Below are 13,017 nucleotides of genomic sequence, written 5' to 3'. Positions count from 1 at the left end.
GTATAAGAGATGGGTTCAAGGTAATATTATAGCAGAGCACACAGGCCTGCTGGTGTATACTGTAAGGGTATTTATTTATTTATTTATCATGTCATCCGCAACCAGAACATTGTATTACATTTCTAACAGAACAAAACAAACAAACAGAAAAAAACCCCACAAATTTTGCAAACTTGGTAGCTGATTAAATGTCCTTTGACCAGTATCTGGCCACTTGGAGTGCCTCTGGGGTTGCCGCAAGAAGGTCCTCCATCGTGCATGTGGCAGGGCTCAGGTTGCATTGCAGCAGGTGGTCAGTGGTTTGCTCTTCTCCACACTCACATGTCGTGGATTCCACTTTGTAGCCCCATTTCTTAAGATTGGCTCTGCATCTCGTGGTGCCAGAGCGCAGTCTGTTCAGCCCCTTCCAAGTCGCCCAGTCTTCTGTGTGCCCAGGGGGGAGTCTCTCATCTGGTATAACCCACGGATTGAGGTGCTGGGTTTGAGCCCGCCACTTCTGAACTCTCGTTTGCTGAGGTGTTCCAGCGAGTGTCTCTGTAGATCTAAGAAAACTATTTCTTGATTTAAGTCATTGACGTGCTGGCTGATACCCAAACAGGGGATGAGCTGGAAATGTCTCTGCCTTGGTCCTTTCACTATTGGCTGCAACTTCCCGGCGGATGTCAGATCGTGCAATACCGGCTAAGCAGTGTAATTTCTCCAGTGGTGTAGGGCGCAGACACCCTGTGATAATGCAGCATGTCTCATTAAGAGCCATATCTACTGTTTTAGTGTGGTGAGATGTGTTCCACACTGGGCATGCTTACTCAGCAGCAGAGTAGCATAGCGCAAGGGCTATGTTACAGAAATAGTTCCACTTTTTCTAGGTTACAAAAGACAACACCAGCACTACCATAGGAGAAGCAGTTGCCTAACCAGAGCCTCCAGCGCATGGCTTCAGAGGGTTCCTCAGAGTTAAGCTGCTACTTGAGGAATGGCCAAGATCAGGGGTACTCAAACTAAGGCCCAAGGGCCGGATACGGCCCTCCAAGGTCATTTACCTGGCCCTTGCTCAGGGTCAACCTAAGTCTGAAATGACTTGAAAGCACACAACGACAACAACAACAACAACAACAACAATCCTATCTCATCAGCCAAAAGCAGGCCCACGCTTCTCATTGAAATACTAATAAGTTTAGATTTGTAAAAATTGTTCTTAATTTTAATTATGGTACTGTTTTAAAGTGTTTTTGCACTACAAATAAGATATTTGCAGTGTACATAGAAATTCATTCATGCTTTTTTCAAATTATAATCCGGCCCTCCAACAGTTTGAGGGACTGTGACCTGGCCCTCTGTTTAAAAAGTTTGAGGACCCCTGGCCTAAATGATTGCTTAGGAGATAGACAAGGAAAATGTAGAAGTGGCCCTCCCAGGGCTACTTTGTTTTGACAAACTCACTCAGCCCCTGCCCCCCAAAGACCTCATCAATTGAAGCCAGCAGTTTTCTTTTTCTTAACCATTTTTGACCAATAATAATTGCTTTTCTTGACTATTTCCACAAAGAATATGCACTGAGTACACAGATCAACAAGTTTCTCTTGAAATCCAGGTTTTGACAGATTGCTGGTAATAACTGTACCAGTTGTACCATCCTCCCATCTTGTCACTAATGAATAGCATTAGGAGCTAATGACTTCAATAAAAACAATTTAATTCTGGAAAGCATTAAAATTATAAAATCTCTTGATGTCTTGCTGACACAACAGGCTTCCATTTTCAGAGAGGTTAGAACATGTTCCCTGTGAAATAAGGGAAAATGCCATTTTTAAAACTGGAAAACACCCCTCTAGAAGTTGGCTAGAGTTGCACTCAAATCTCTCAAATAAAGATATTAATCAAATCCACAAAAGTTAAATTTGCACATATGGAGGACAACTGTACTACCTATATGATCAGATGTTCTGAATAATCCAAGACAGTGATACAAAGGCAAAAATGGCATGTAAGATCTTCTACAATCACATGGAATTGGTTGCACAGATTCTGCTCATTCTACTGTACTCTAAATACCAAAAACAGCCTTACAATGTTAGTTAACAGTAACAGAAAAAAGATTTTCCATAAGATAGCAGCTTTTAAGAAGGAGACTTGCAAAACACTGAACAAGGTAGTGGAAATGATGAAAAAAGGATATCCATCAGAAAAGTATCACCAACATTTTATCAAAGCTCTTCCATTTAAATTTTTTTTCTGCAAGTCTCCATGAACGTTTTCTTTTATAAATTGCAATAGTATTTGTGCTATCCATAATGTATACCCATAAACTGCATGCACTCCTTAATATTATGACCTTTGGATGTTATCTAATGCAAAGTCTGAGGTATTTAGGCTGGTGCAGTAATAAGTGACACAGAAGGAAGAAAAGATAAGAGACATGTTTAAGAGCGGAGATGAGTTACCAATGATAAGCATCTTATCTACAGCTACAAGATTATTCGACAATTCTGTACACATACGGTGATAGCACATCAAGAAGTCAAATACATAAAGCTGACTACCTAAAAGCACTTTTCAAACACAATACCTTCAAAGAAACTCAATATAAAGATGGTTAGTTATGCATTGAGCCTCTTCAGATCAGGTTGCACCCAAACTACTTATGATGGTGTTTTCTGGCCATTGCATTATTACATCGCCTCCATACGTGATTATATCACTTTCTTTTATGGATCTGCTACAAGCTGGTGAAGTCTTATGGTTATTATGTTTCACTGGTTGTCTCTATTCTGACCTCACTCTATGAAACTATTCTGGAGATTCTGGCCTTCTAATTATCCTTTAACTTCATCCAGACCTAGGAAACATTATGTTTTTACATTGCTACATGTTGAATCTCCAAGCATGCTTACTAGTCATAGTCACTGGGTGATTCTAGAAACTGTACAATCAAAAAGTAATTTTTCTAAGGTCTAACACAACTGACCTTATTCTGTCATCTTTTTCAGTTACTATCTGAATTGTTATACAATTTGTTATATTGTAAATGCAACTGAAGATTTATTTACCTTAAAATTATATTTCACTGTCTCACTAGGGACAAGGAACACTGGTGCAATAGTAAGTGTTCCTTGTCCCTAATCCTCAAATGATAAATTATTGTTATTGTTGTTGTTATTATTATTATACCACTTTTTCTGTTTAAGAGATTCAAAGTGGAGAACAGTAGTAAAAACAATTCAATACGCAATTTAAAACATAAAGACTATAAACATTAAAATAGCATTAAACCTAGAATTATTTAAAAATGAATAATTAAAATCTTAAAATGAATTTAAAATACATGATATGCCACACAACACTCCCTGACTCAGTCTTTCTTCTTTAAGACCCTGCATAAATAGGAAGGTTGTAACTTGCCACTAAATAAGGGCAGTGGCCTTATTATTGCACTGAAATCCTTCAAGATCATCTTAATGGACATCATATCAGACATAATTGTAGGGCTGTGACTCTAACATCAACACCATTTTTCTCTTGTACCATTTTAAACTCTTTGCCTGATGTTGATACTAGTGAAGTTTCAAAAGCTTCCATTATGTATTTACACTTTAAAGTTGGTCCAGAAAGGTATTACTTAGTCTGGATTTTGTTGTATTTTTCTTCATGATCAACACTGATACCCCTGAATATCTTTTATCCTAAATTTCAGGATACCAAATTTAGCTACATTAAAGGAATCCTAACTAAGAGGGAATCAAAGGACTGGGAGTTAACTTTTCAGCTTTTGTTTCATCCAACAAACGGAAAATTCTTTCACTGTCTACAATCTGGCAAACTGCACACCTCAAAGTTTTTCCAAATGTAACAATACAGAGAACTTCAGTGTTCTGTGCCCAAGAAAGGAGCAGTTATCTGCATACAGGGCAAAGACATTGGGATCTCAAAATAAGCTACTTTTCTCTATTTTTCTCTCTATTTCTCACATGGCCAAGTGGAGCAGCCTCTCCTGTACTGAAATCTGTCAGCACCACATTAACTAACAATATCTCAATATCTCAGACAGAATGTCGGCCAGTGACTCTAATGTCATCACCATTTTTCTCCTGTATGGCTTTTAATATCTTTGCACTGAAGGAGGCTTGTATGATGCATTTTGAGTCTGGATTACACTTTTTCTATGTTATTGTGTGGTGCATGTGCCTTCAAGTCGCCTGTCGACTATCGGGTTTTACTATGCAAGGAATACTTAGAGCTGATTTTGCCAGTTCTTTCCTCTTAAGTATAGTCTGCAGCACCTGGTATTCACTGGTGGTTTCCAATCTATGTACTAACCAGGGCTGACCCTGCTTTGCTTCCAAGATCAGAGGGGATGTGATACCTTTATATGTATTTAGAACTACTATGCACTTAAAATATGTATCCAAGGACTATGATTCTTTATTTTTAAAAATAGGGGTGTCATTGTTTCCATATATGTTAAGAGAAATTTGAAAGCCATAAGGAAATATTCCCAAATGTCACTTTTAGTGCTGACACAGGCTACATGTCTTTGAAATTTTTATATTTGTCACATTCCTTAATATAAATGAAAACTGTAAATACAGAGGAATGAACCTATTTTATCCTCCTCTTTTTGCCTGCTGTGAATTCCTTATCACCACAAATTTCCAGATGCTCACATACTACTTAACATCCATCAGTGTTTAAACGTATTATGGGTTTCTGGATCTAAACCCAGCCAGATTTTTTTAAAAAACAGACAAGACAATAATTATTACTATGTTTCATGAAAGACAGGATAATGTTGAAGAGAAATACAATAAAAACAAAAAGTTAAGGGTGCATCATAATTAATAACACAATGGAAGTCATTAAAACTTATTAAGTCCTACAATTAAGAAGTAACGCAAGTTTGGGGAAATGTTTTTGAGGAAACTCAGGCACCAAGCAATCATCACTTTAAAATAACTCAAAAAAGACAGATATCTACACATACACACATGCTTTTGTGCAAAATGTGGAGATAAAGACACTTTTATACATCCCTGAAGACTGGAAGTTGAGATATAATTCACCAAAATGGCAGGCAGAATGCGTGAGGCAGCCTTCATATATAGGTTACAATACTATGCAAAAACCATAGTTTATGGATTCATAGGTTATGGATTCACATTCATGTGAATTGGAAATATAGAGTTTACATTTTGATTGATATCGTCTTGGCATAGTTTTCCTGTATCCATGGATAATAATACTTAATCAAACAAAAATGAGGAATCAGGAATCCTGGAAGTAAGCTACCTGGATCCAATCCTCTTGCATAGCTGTCAGACTGACCTTTACTTGACTCTATGATCACCTCACTTACACATCACTCCTAAAGGATATCTTCCTAAGAACTGACTTCTTGCAGAGGCAACAAACTTATTTTGTAAACATCTGCCACACCAAACCTGAACTTCCTGGATCACCATGAGACTCAACAAAGGCATTTTTTTAAAAAAAATGGATTAAAGTTATTAAAATCTGAATACATTATTAAAGTAATCCTACGCTGATCTGAGACAGTCAAATACAAAAATAAGTTAAAAATATACAAAGACAAACACAAAAATACCAGTTGGCACCACTTTTGTAAAATGTTTGGTGGAAGAAAGGGTTTGGAGGATTATATAAAGCCCATCACTTTAGCGGTCATACAGAAATTAAAGGTCAAAGCACTACAAATACATTATTTGTTGTAAACCTTATTTTATAATCTGTCTTGAGTCCCACTTTTGGGAAAAAGATGGGAAAGAAGAAGAAGAAGAGGAGGAGTAGTAGGAGGAGGAAAGTGTCATGAACTGAAGATGGAAGGTTGGGGCTGCATAAGGTCACAAATTCCCGAGAAGCAAGAATCAAATCATTTTCATTCACAGTTGCTCCTTATACAAGTATTCTTTTATCATACTTGGTATGTGATGGCACAAAGTGGAAGCTGACTACTTTTAAAATGTCCATGTTTCACAGAAGCTGACTATTTCACAATAACTTTTCAGTCTGAGAGTCATTTTCTGAACATGACAACAAAATACCAAAAAGGCAAACTTAATATTTTTATGAGTACATAGCAGGTAAAATAGATGACTAAACCTGTTTTATATCTTCATGTTTTATTTATCAAATAGGGAAGTTTCCCCAACTTTCTCCTTTCCTGTGTAAGCCCCAAACTATGTGATATTTTGTTTGTGTTACAATTATACTAATTGAATGCAGGTCATTTGCTTTTTATTGAATCCAGATGACGTTTAGTAAACTAAACATGGAACAATTAGCTTTGAAAAAGTAAAGGTTCTGATTGCCATTGGGTAAGTCTTGCAGTGGCTAGAGAACACCACTGCACTGGTTAACACCAATGCAGAAGAGTCAAAAACAACTAATATTGCTGCATTGTTTTTCTTTCTCAAGTTTAAACTTAATTGACAGGCAAGACAGCAGCTATATACAACATTTTCTTTTCTGCAGCTTAGAAACGGATTGTTGTTACCTCTGGGACAAAAATAATACAATTTACACTTCTAATTAAATGTTAAGTAGCTACTTAACTTTCAAGCCTGTTGCTCCGAAATCCTTCTGACAGAAAAGAAAAAGCACAGAGGTACAGCTTCAGTAATTACTATGATCTGAAATCTGCCTTTCTTCAATATAATTGGTACTTTCGATTTGATTCAAAACACTATCATATTGATCATGCAATCTGTTTTACTGGCATCCTTGAATTCCATAAATTTGACATGATGGTCAAATGTATAGCCTTGAATGAAATTGTGCCAATGTTCCAGTATCTTTCCAAGACATCACTCAATGATATAAACTAACACACTGTTACTTTGTAACTTAACATATACACTTCAAATGCTATCTGCAGTTTGCTTGTCTTTAAATTTCTTTACATTCAATTTGGATAACACCTCTAATGCTCTCTGCTAGGATAATGAGCATGGATGTTTCACAGCATTGCTTTCTTTTCAAATTCATGAGGACAGCTTTAGAGGAAAATATAAACTGGGCAAAGTGCAGGGGAAAGTCTTCTTTATCTCTAGTACTATCCAATAAAATATGCACTCTCACACAGCTGCTATAAGCTAAAAAGAAAAATATTGTAAGATTTTATTCTCAGTTTGATCACAATTTCCTCTGTGGTTTGACAGACTCTTTCAACTATGATTCACCTTTGCAATTCATAGGAGAAATTGTTTCAGAGTAGATGCCTTAGTCTTTTGCAGAAAGTACAACAAAAAGATGAATATTTATTATGCTATAAGCTTTTGTGACAATAGATTCAAGTCCATGAAAATTTACATTATCGTGGTTTCAACCGATCTTTTGAAATAAACGTTGAAAGTTGAATATTGTTTGACTATTGAATTCAGTCATGACTTCCCAATGATACTCAGCATTTGGCTTTCAACATGTATACATCTCGTACCAAATTATGATATCTCTAGGGAATGAATTCCCAAGTCTAAAAGTGGCTATCAAGAAAGATAGCTGGTACCCTTGTTCCCACCAAACAAGACTGAGACAGCAGTAGGGCAGAGAGATGGGGCTGTCTGGATCTTAAAGGCTCTAATGGGTTCACAATGAGAGATGACGTTTTTCAAATAACTTATACGCAAATTGTGTACAACTACATGGGTCATCACCGGCATTGTGCCCGGAAACAGACTGACAGCCAGTAGAGTTGTTGCAACAAAGGAATTGTGTGTTCCATGTAGCAATCCTCTATTAACTACCTGGCTGCTGCTCTGTGGACCAAGTGATGTTTTCTGAGCACTTTTCAAAGGCAATCGCACATAGAGTGAATAAAATAATCCAAATGGGATTAAACCAAGGCATGTGTTACTGGGGCCAGATGGGACTTCTCCATGAAAGGGTGCAGTTGGCACACTAGCCTTAACTGTGTATTCTGATCATTGATGAAATCTGGGACTCCCTTCTCAAGGCTGAACCCTGGATTATCTCAAACTGTGAACCTGTGCTTTCAGATGGAGTGTAATCCCATCTGACACAGGCTTAATCTCTTTCCCGAGATCTGTCTTTCAACTAACTAGGAGCATCTCTGTCTTCTCTGAGTTAAACTTGAATTTGTTTGCTGTCAGGCATCGGTTTAGCTCAGAAACAGCTTCTCTGGAATAAGATGGAAAGGAGTAATAGAGCTGGGTATCATCAGCAAACTGGACTGTAATATAAAGAGAGATTAATCACACAAATACACATCTCTTTGCTGTATCTGTAAACATGCACCAGTCTAACAAATCAGGGTGGTGAGGTGTCTAACAGACACCTTCCACTCTGAATCTGATCCTAGAGCATTAACAGCTCACTGCAATGAGTTTGACAATCACTTCACAGACAAAATCTCAGATATGATCAGACTTAAAGCCCACTTTAGGCAGAAAGTGACGACAGGATGTCCAGCAACTTTATGAGTAGGGTTATATTGGATCAGTTTCCATAAGACAAGCTACGAGGAATAGTAAAGAGACAACTTGATGCCTATACTTCTTAGGTGAGGAAGAGGAGGAGATGCAATTAGATCCACAAATACGGAGGGACTACTATGTGTTTTTTCTAAACAGGTGTATGAAACCAGGACACCCATTTGACAGGTGTATTAAGACTGGGTTCCTGTTGAACAGATGTGTCTGTTTCACATATATGTTAAACTGCAGTGTCTGTATTGCGGAGAATCCTTTAAAACACATTACAAAACAGACAAACATCATATAGAGGAGGCTTGAGAAGGTTGCTTCCTCCAATAGTCTGTTTCACAGATGCTTGTTTCACAGAGGTGTGCTTTCTGCTGATTTTTAAAAGTAATGTCCCACTTTAGTATAAGTATTAACCCAGTATTAAACCAGGGTACCGCTCTTACTGGGGTACACTTTTACTAAATGCATTAAACCGAGGTTCCGTTCCTGTGCTTTTTCAATCGGTATGTCATGTGTGTGTCTAGGATTTCCAGCAGTTAAAAATTCTGATATATTCACTTTCTGTAATTTAATTCTTTCACTCACGCACACATGCTATTGCTACCCAACATTAAACTCTGCACTCCTCAGAAATCTAAACTTCTTTACTTTGACAGAAATTATTTTCAGAAAGAATGTTAAAGCACAAGTTTTGCTGAAACAATTGGAAACATCGATCAGAGAAATGTCAAATTCTATAATTCGGCCAAGAGCAAAATCTCTAGGAGAGCTTATTGTGTAGCATGAAAACAACAGGCAATTTTCACCAGTTCAGAAACATCCTGAAATAGGGACAAAGTAAAAAAGTAATAGTGTATATGTGTGTGTCCATGACTACTAATCACAATGCTATATATACTATCTAGGTTCAGAGATAGTATGCTTCTGAATTGTTGATGATCCTAGAAACTGCCTTCAGGGCCTGCCTGTGAGTTTCTGTTACACAAGTGGCAAGCCACTGCAGGAAACAATCTACAAGGGTAAAACTTTTATTATTGTTTTGACTGGTTGATTGTTTTGCTCCTGTTTTTCTTTTTCTTCTTTTTTTTCTAATTGTATTCATAGAACCATAGAGTTGGAAGAGACCACAAGGACCACCCAGTCTGCCCCCTTATCATGTAGAAACACACACTCAAAACACCCCTGACACACGGCCATCCAGCCTATGCTTTAAAACCTCCAGAGAAGAAGGCTCCACAACATACCAAGGCAGCATATTCTAGTACTGAAAAGCTCTTAGCATCCTAATGTTTAGATAGAATATTTTATCCTGCAAGTTGAATCCACTGCTCCATCTTCTAGTCCGCAGAACAGCAAAAAGCAAGCTTGTTTATATCTATTTCTTGATATTCTTTATTGTTATAAGATACATTGTTCTGATTTTGCAAAGCTTTTATTGGATTGTGTAAAACCAAAACAATAGAAGTTTAGCTACGGAAAATCAGGAAGGAATTAGAGAAAATTCTATAATGATATCCCCATAAATACTCAATAGAGTCAAGAAACTTATAAATGCAAGGATTCATTTGGAAAATAATGTCTTCATCAGATGTGGAAACTAAAGCGGAGGGGGGGGGGGGGCAGGCAATTTTTCCCACCACCAAATTTCCAACTACTTATGTTGACCATGCAGCACTTGAAAGAATAATTTGAAACATTTTTGAACAAAGATATACAACCCGTAACCCTCCAGTATACTATTGCTGAATTGGAATTCTCCCTGATGAGAACTGCAATACAAAATTTGGAACTGCAGTCCAAACATTTTTAATATACAAGAAGTAAGGAATTGGCCATAGAGAACGCTCAAGATTTACATGAAAAGTATGAAAGGGGAAAGCAAAACTACAGGAAAAATCGGATTCTGAGTTAAACTGAGGTCATTCACAATAGGAGATCATGGGCTCATTATTATCATGGCATAACACAACACCAAGAAAAGGGATATAGAGAGAGAGCCAGCCACCAACCACATGCATCTTTGGAAGAAAAACTCAGGATGTACTTAAATGGGTCAGTAAAATTATATTAAATTAGAAGTTAAGAAAACTACATTTAATCTTAATGCTAAATTCAAGAAGCACTCACTTTACAATTCTGCTGGTTGGATTTCAGTACTCTGCCATTTGGACTTAATAACATCTTATAAATGATCCTCAAAAAAGGAAGGAAAGGCTATCTTTGGTTGACTGTCATTGGAATGGTTATTTTAAACCGAAGCAATCACACAATTCTTTCAAACTCTGATCACATTACCAATACTTCATCAAAAACATATGTTAGCAGCACAATTTGGCTAGAATTATTGAACAACTTTTCTTTCACTTTCATAACAAATTAGGCAATGCATAGTTGATGCATCTGAAAAAAGTTACAGAATCACAGCCCTTAAGGCAAAGCACTGGGTGTCATAATCTAAACCATTTCTGGCCTAAATTCAAAGGCAAAGTAAGTCAACATATTACTTTGTACACCAAATTATTTTTATTGATTATCATCTTTATTTGATAATCCCCAATAGGAAACTATAGATTGCCATCAAAGTATTAAACACTTACAGGAATCATGAAGATCCAATGAGGCTCATAAAAGGAGAAAAACAGAATCCATATATATGCTATCAAATATTCAACAAGAGGTTTGATACCCCTCAAAAAGTTGAAAAAAGATCAGGGCATCCACTTACCATCTAACACCTTGTGTACATACAAGAGTTTTAAAATAAATACAATTCTCAGCTATATTCAACACAAAATGTGTTAAATGTTGACTAAAACAGCATTATTTATTGCTGGAATTCTGCATTTAATCATTCAGGGATAAAGAAGTTAATAGAACACTGATAACTCAAATTATTAAAGCAAGAAGTTAATAAAACGATAATGACCCAGATTATTAAATCATTACTGCACAATAAAATGACTTGCTAGTTGGTTTGAAACAAATAAAAATGTTTACAATGTGTAGTTGTCCAAAAGTTAGTTGGACACACTATGATTCGTTTTCCAGTTAATCCTGTGTTGGTTGTTGAGGGCCTAATCTTGAGTCCCCAAAGGGGGGAAGGTAGGGTATAAATAAAGTTAATAAATAAATAATAGTCTTTTAGAGGTTGTGAAAATGCCTTGGAGTCAAATAATACAGTTTTCATACATGTTCTCAAATGTTTCAAATGTTCAAGAAGTATGAACTTCTAAGGAGGGGGTCCAATGTCAAGCTTGATGTGCACAACCCATCTCCTGATGAATAAGCATCAAAGGGAATTGCCACATATCAAAGAATGCTGTGCAAATACAAGAAAATTGGTAACTGTAGTATTGTGAATCTTGAAAGGCCCATTTTCCTCAGTCATTGAGGAAATCCTAGGGCCTTTGGTTCCTTACTGTTCGGTGCATAAAAATGTACTTCTTCATTTTTTGTTTAAATCTGATAGGGAAAGCCCAGAAAAAGCAGCTCTAATTACGATATGCCTGGAATTATGCCAAAAAAGATATGAAGCACAAACAGCATCAAAATATTCTTCAGACACCACTATTTTGTTGTGATACACATTATCGTCTTTCTGTTGCAAGTTACTTTTGTGACATATTTAAATCATTAAACTGACTTTTTGTCACTAATATATATTCCGTCCACAACAGACATCAGAATGAATACAATGCAAGAGTTAAAGAATGGAGTGTTGTATGGTTTTTGGGCAGTGTGACCGTGTTGTAGCAGCATTTTCTCCTGATGTTTCACTTATATCTGTGGCTGGAATCTTCAAAGGATCCTCTGAAGATGCCCACCACAGATGCAGGCGAAACAGCAGAAAATGCTGCTACAACATAGTCATACAGCCTGGAAACCACATTACACTCTGGTGATTTCAGTCGTGAAAGCCTTTAACAATGCATACTTAAAGAATGCATTTCATGCAACCACATTTCTTTTAGAGTCAATCCTAATTTTTATATGATAATTCTTCGAAAAGCTAGGCATGGAGCATGGTCACTTTGAATTCCTGCACTGTCAACATTACATCTTGGGACACTTGTGATGAGGACTAGAATAATCACAGATGACATAGATTTCTACACATTTTTCTTTCCTAGCCAGCTGGTAACACAGCAGTCAGTCAAAATTGGGCAATGGTCATTTTTTGCTTCAGATATCAACCAACTCCTGGGAATCCCTGAATTAGAAATTCATGTCACAAGAACTAGAAAGTGAAGCAAAAAAACACTTTCAAGTTCAGAACCAGGGGCTTCCAAGAAAACTACAAAAGTTTACTAGCACCCAACTGCCACTTTTATTTTTCCTGCTCAAAGCATAATGCAAAGGACCAAATGAAAGTGACAGACTATGCACTTTTGAAAATAACATCCTTAAACCCATAAGCATTGTTACTGACATTTTTGCTCTCATTACACCCCATAGACATGGCCTGGGAAAGAAATATGCACCATTTGAGGCCCAGGATCTCTGGTTGATCAAACAGGGAACAAGAAGCATTACCCTGCTTTGGCACTATATCCTCTGGCAT

The 13,017-nt window shown here is 36.9% G+C and overlaps 1 protein-coding gene across 1 annotated transcript in view; it reads right to left on the bottom strand.

Annotated features, from left to right (window-relative positions):
- The window catches only part of STK3 (serine/threonine kinase 3), a 130,019-nt gene that overhangs the window by 74,578 nt on the left and 42,424 nt on the right, over positions 1 to 13,017 (bottom strand). The window lies entirely within an intron of this gene.

The sequence above is a fragment of the Anolis sagrei genome, chromosome 4, assembly GCF_037176765.1.
Source record: "Anolis sagrei isolate rAnoSag1 chromosome 4, rAnoSag1.mat, whole genome shotgun sequence".
NCBI lineage: Eukaryota > Metazoa > Chordata > Lepidosauria > Squamata > Dactyloidae > Anolis > Anolis sagrei.
Note: the sequence above shows the minus strand (reverse complement) of the source record. Positions and strands in the feature narration are given on the sequence as shown.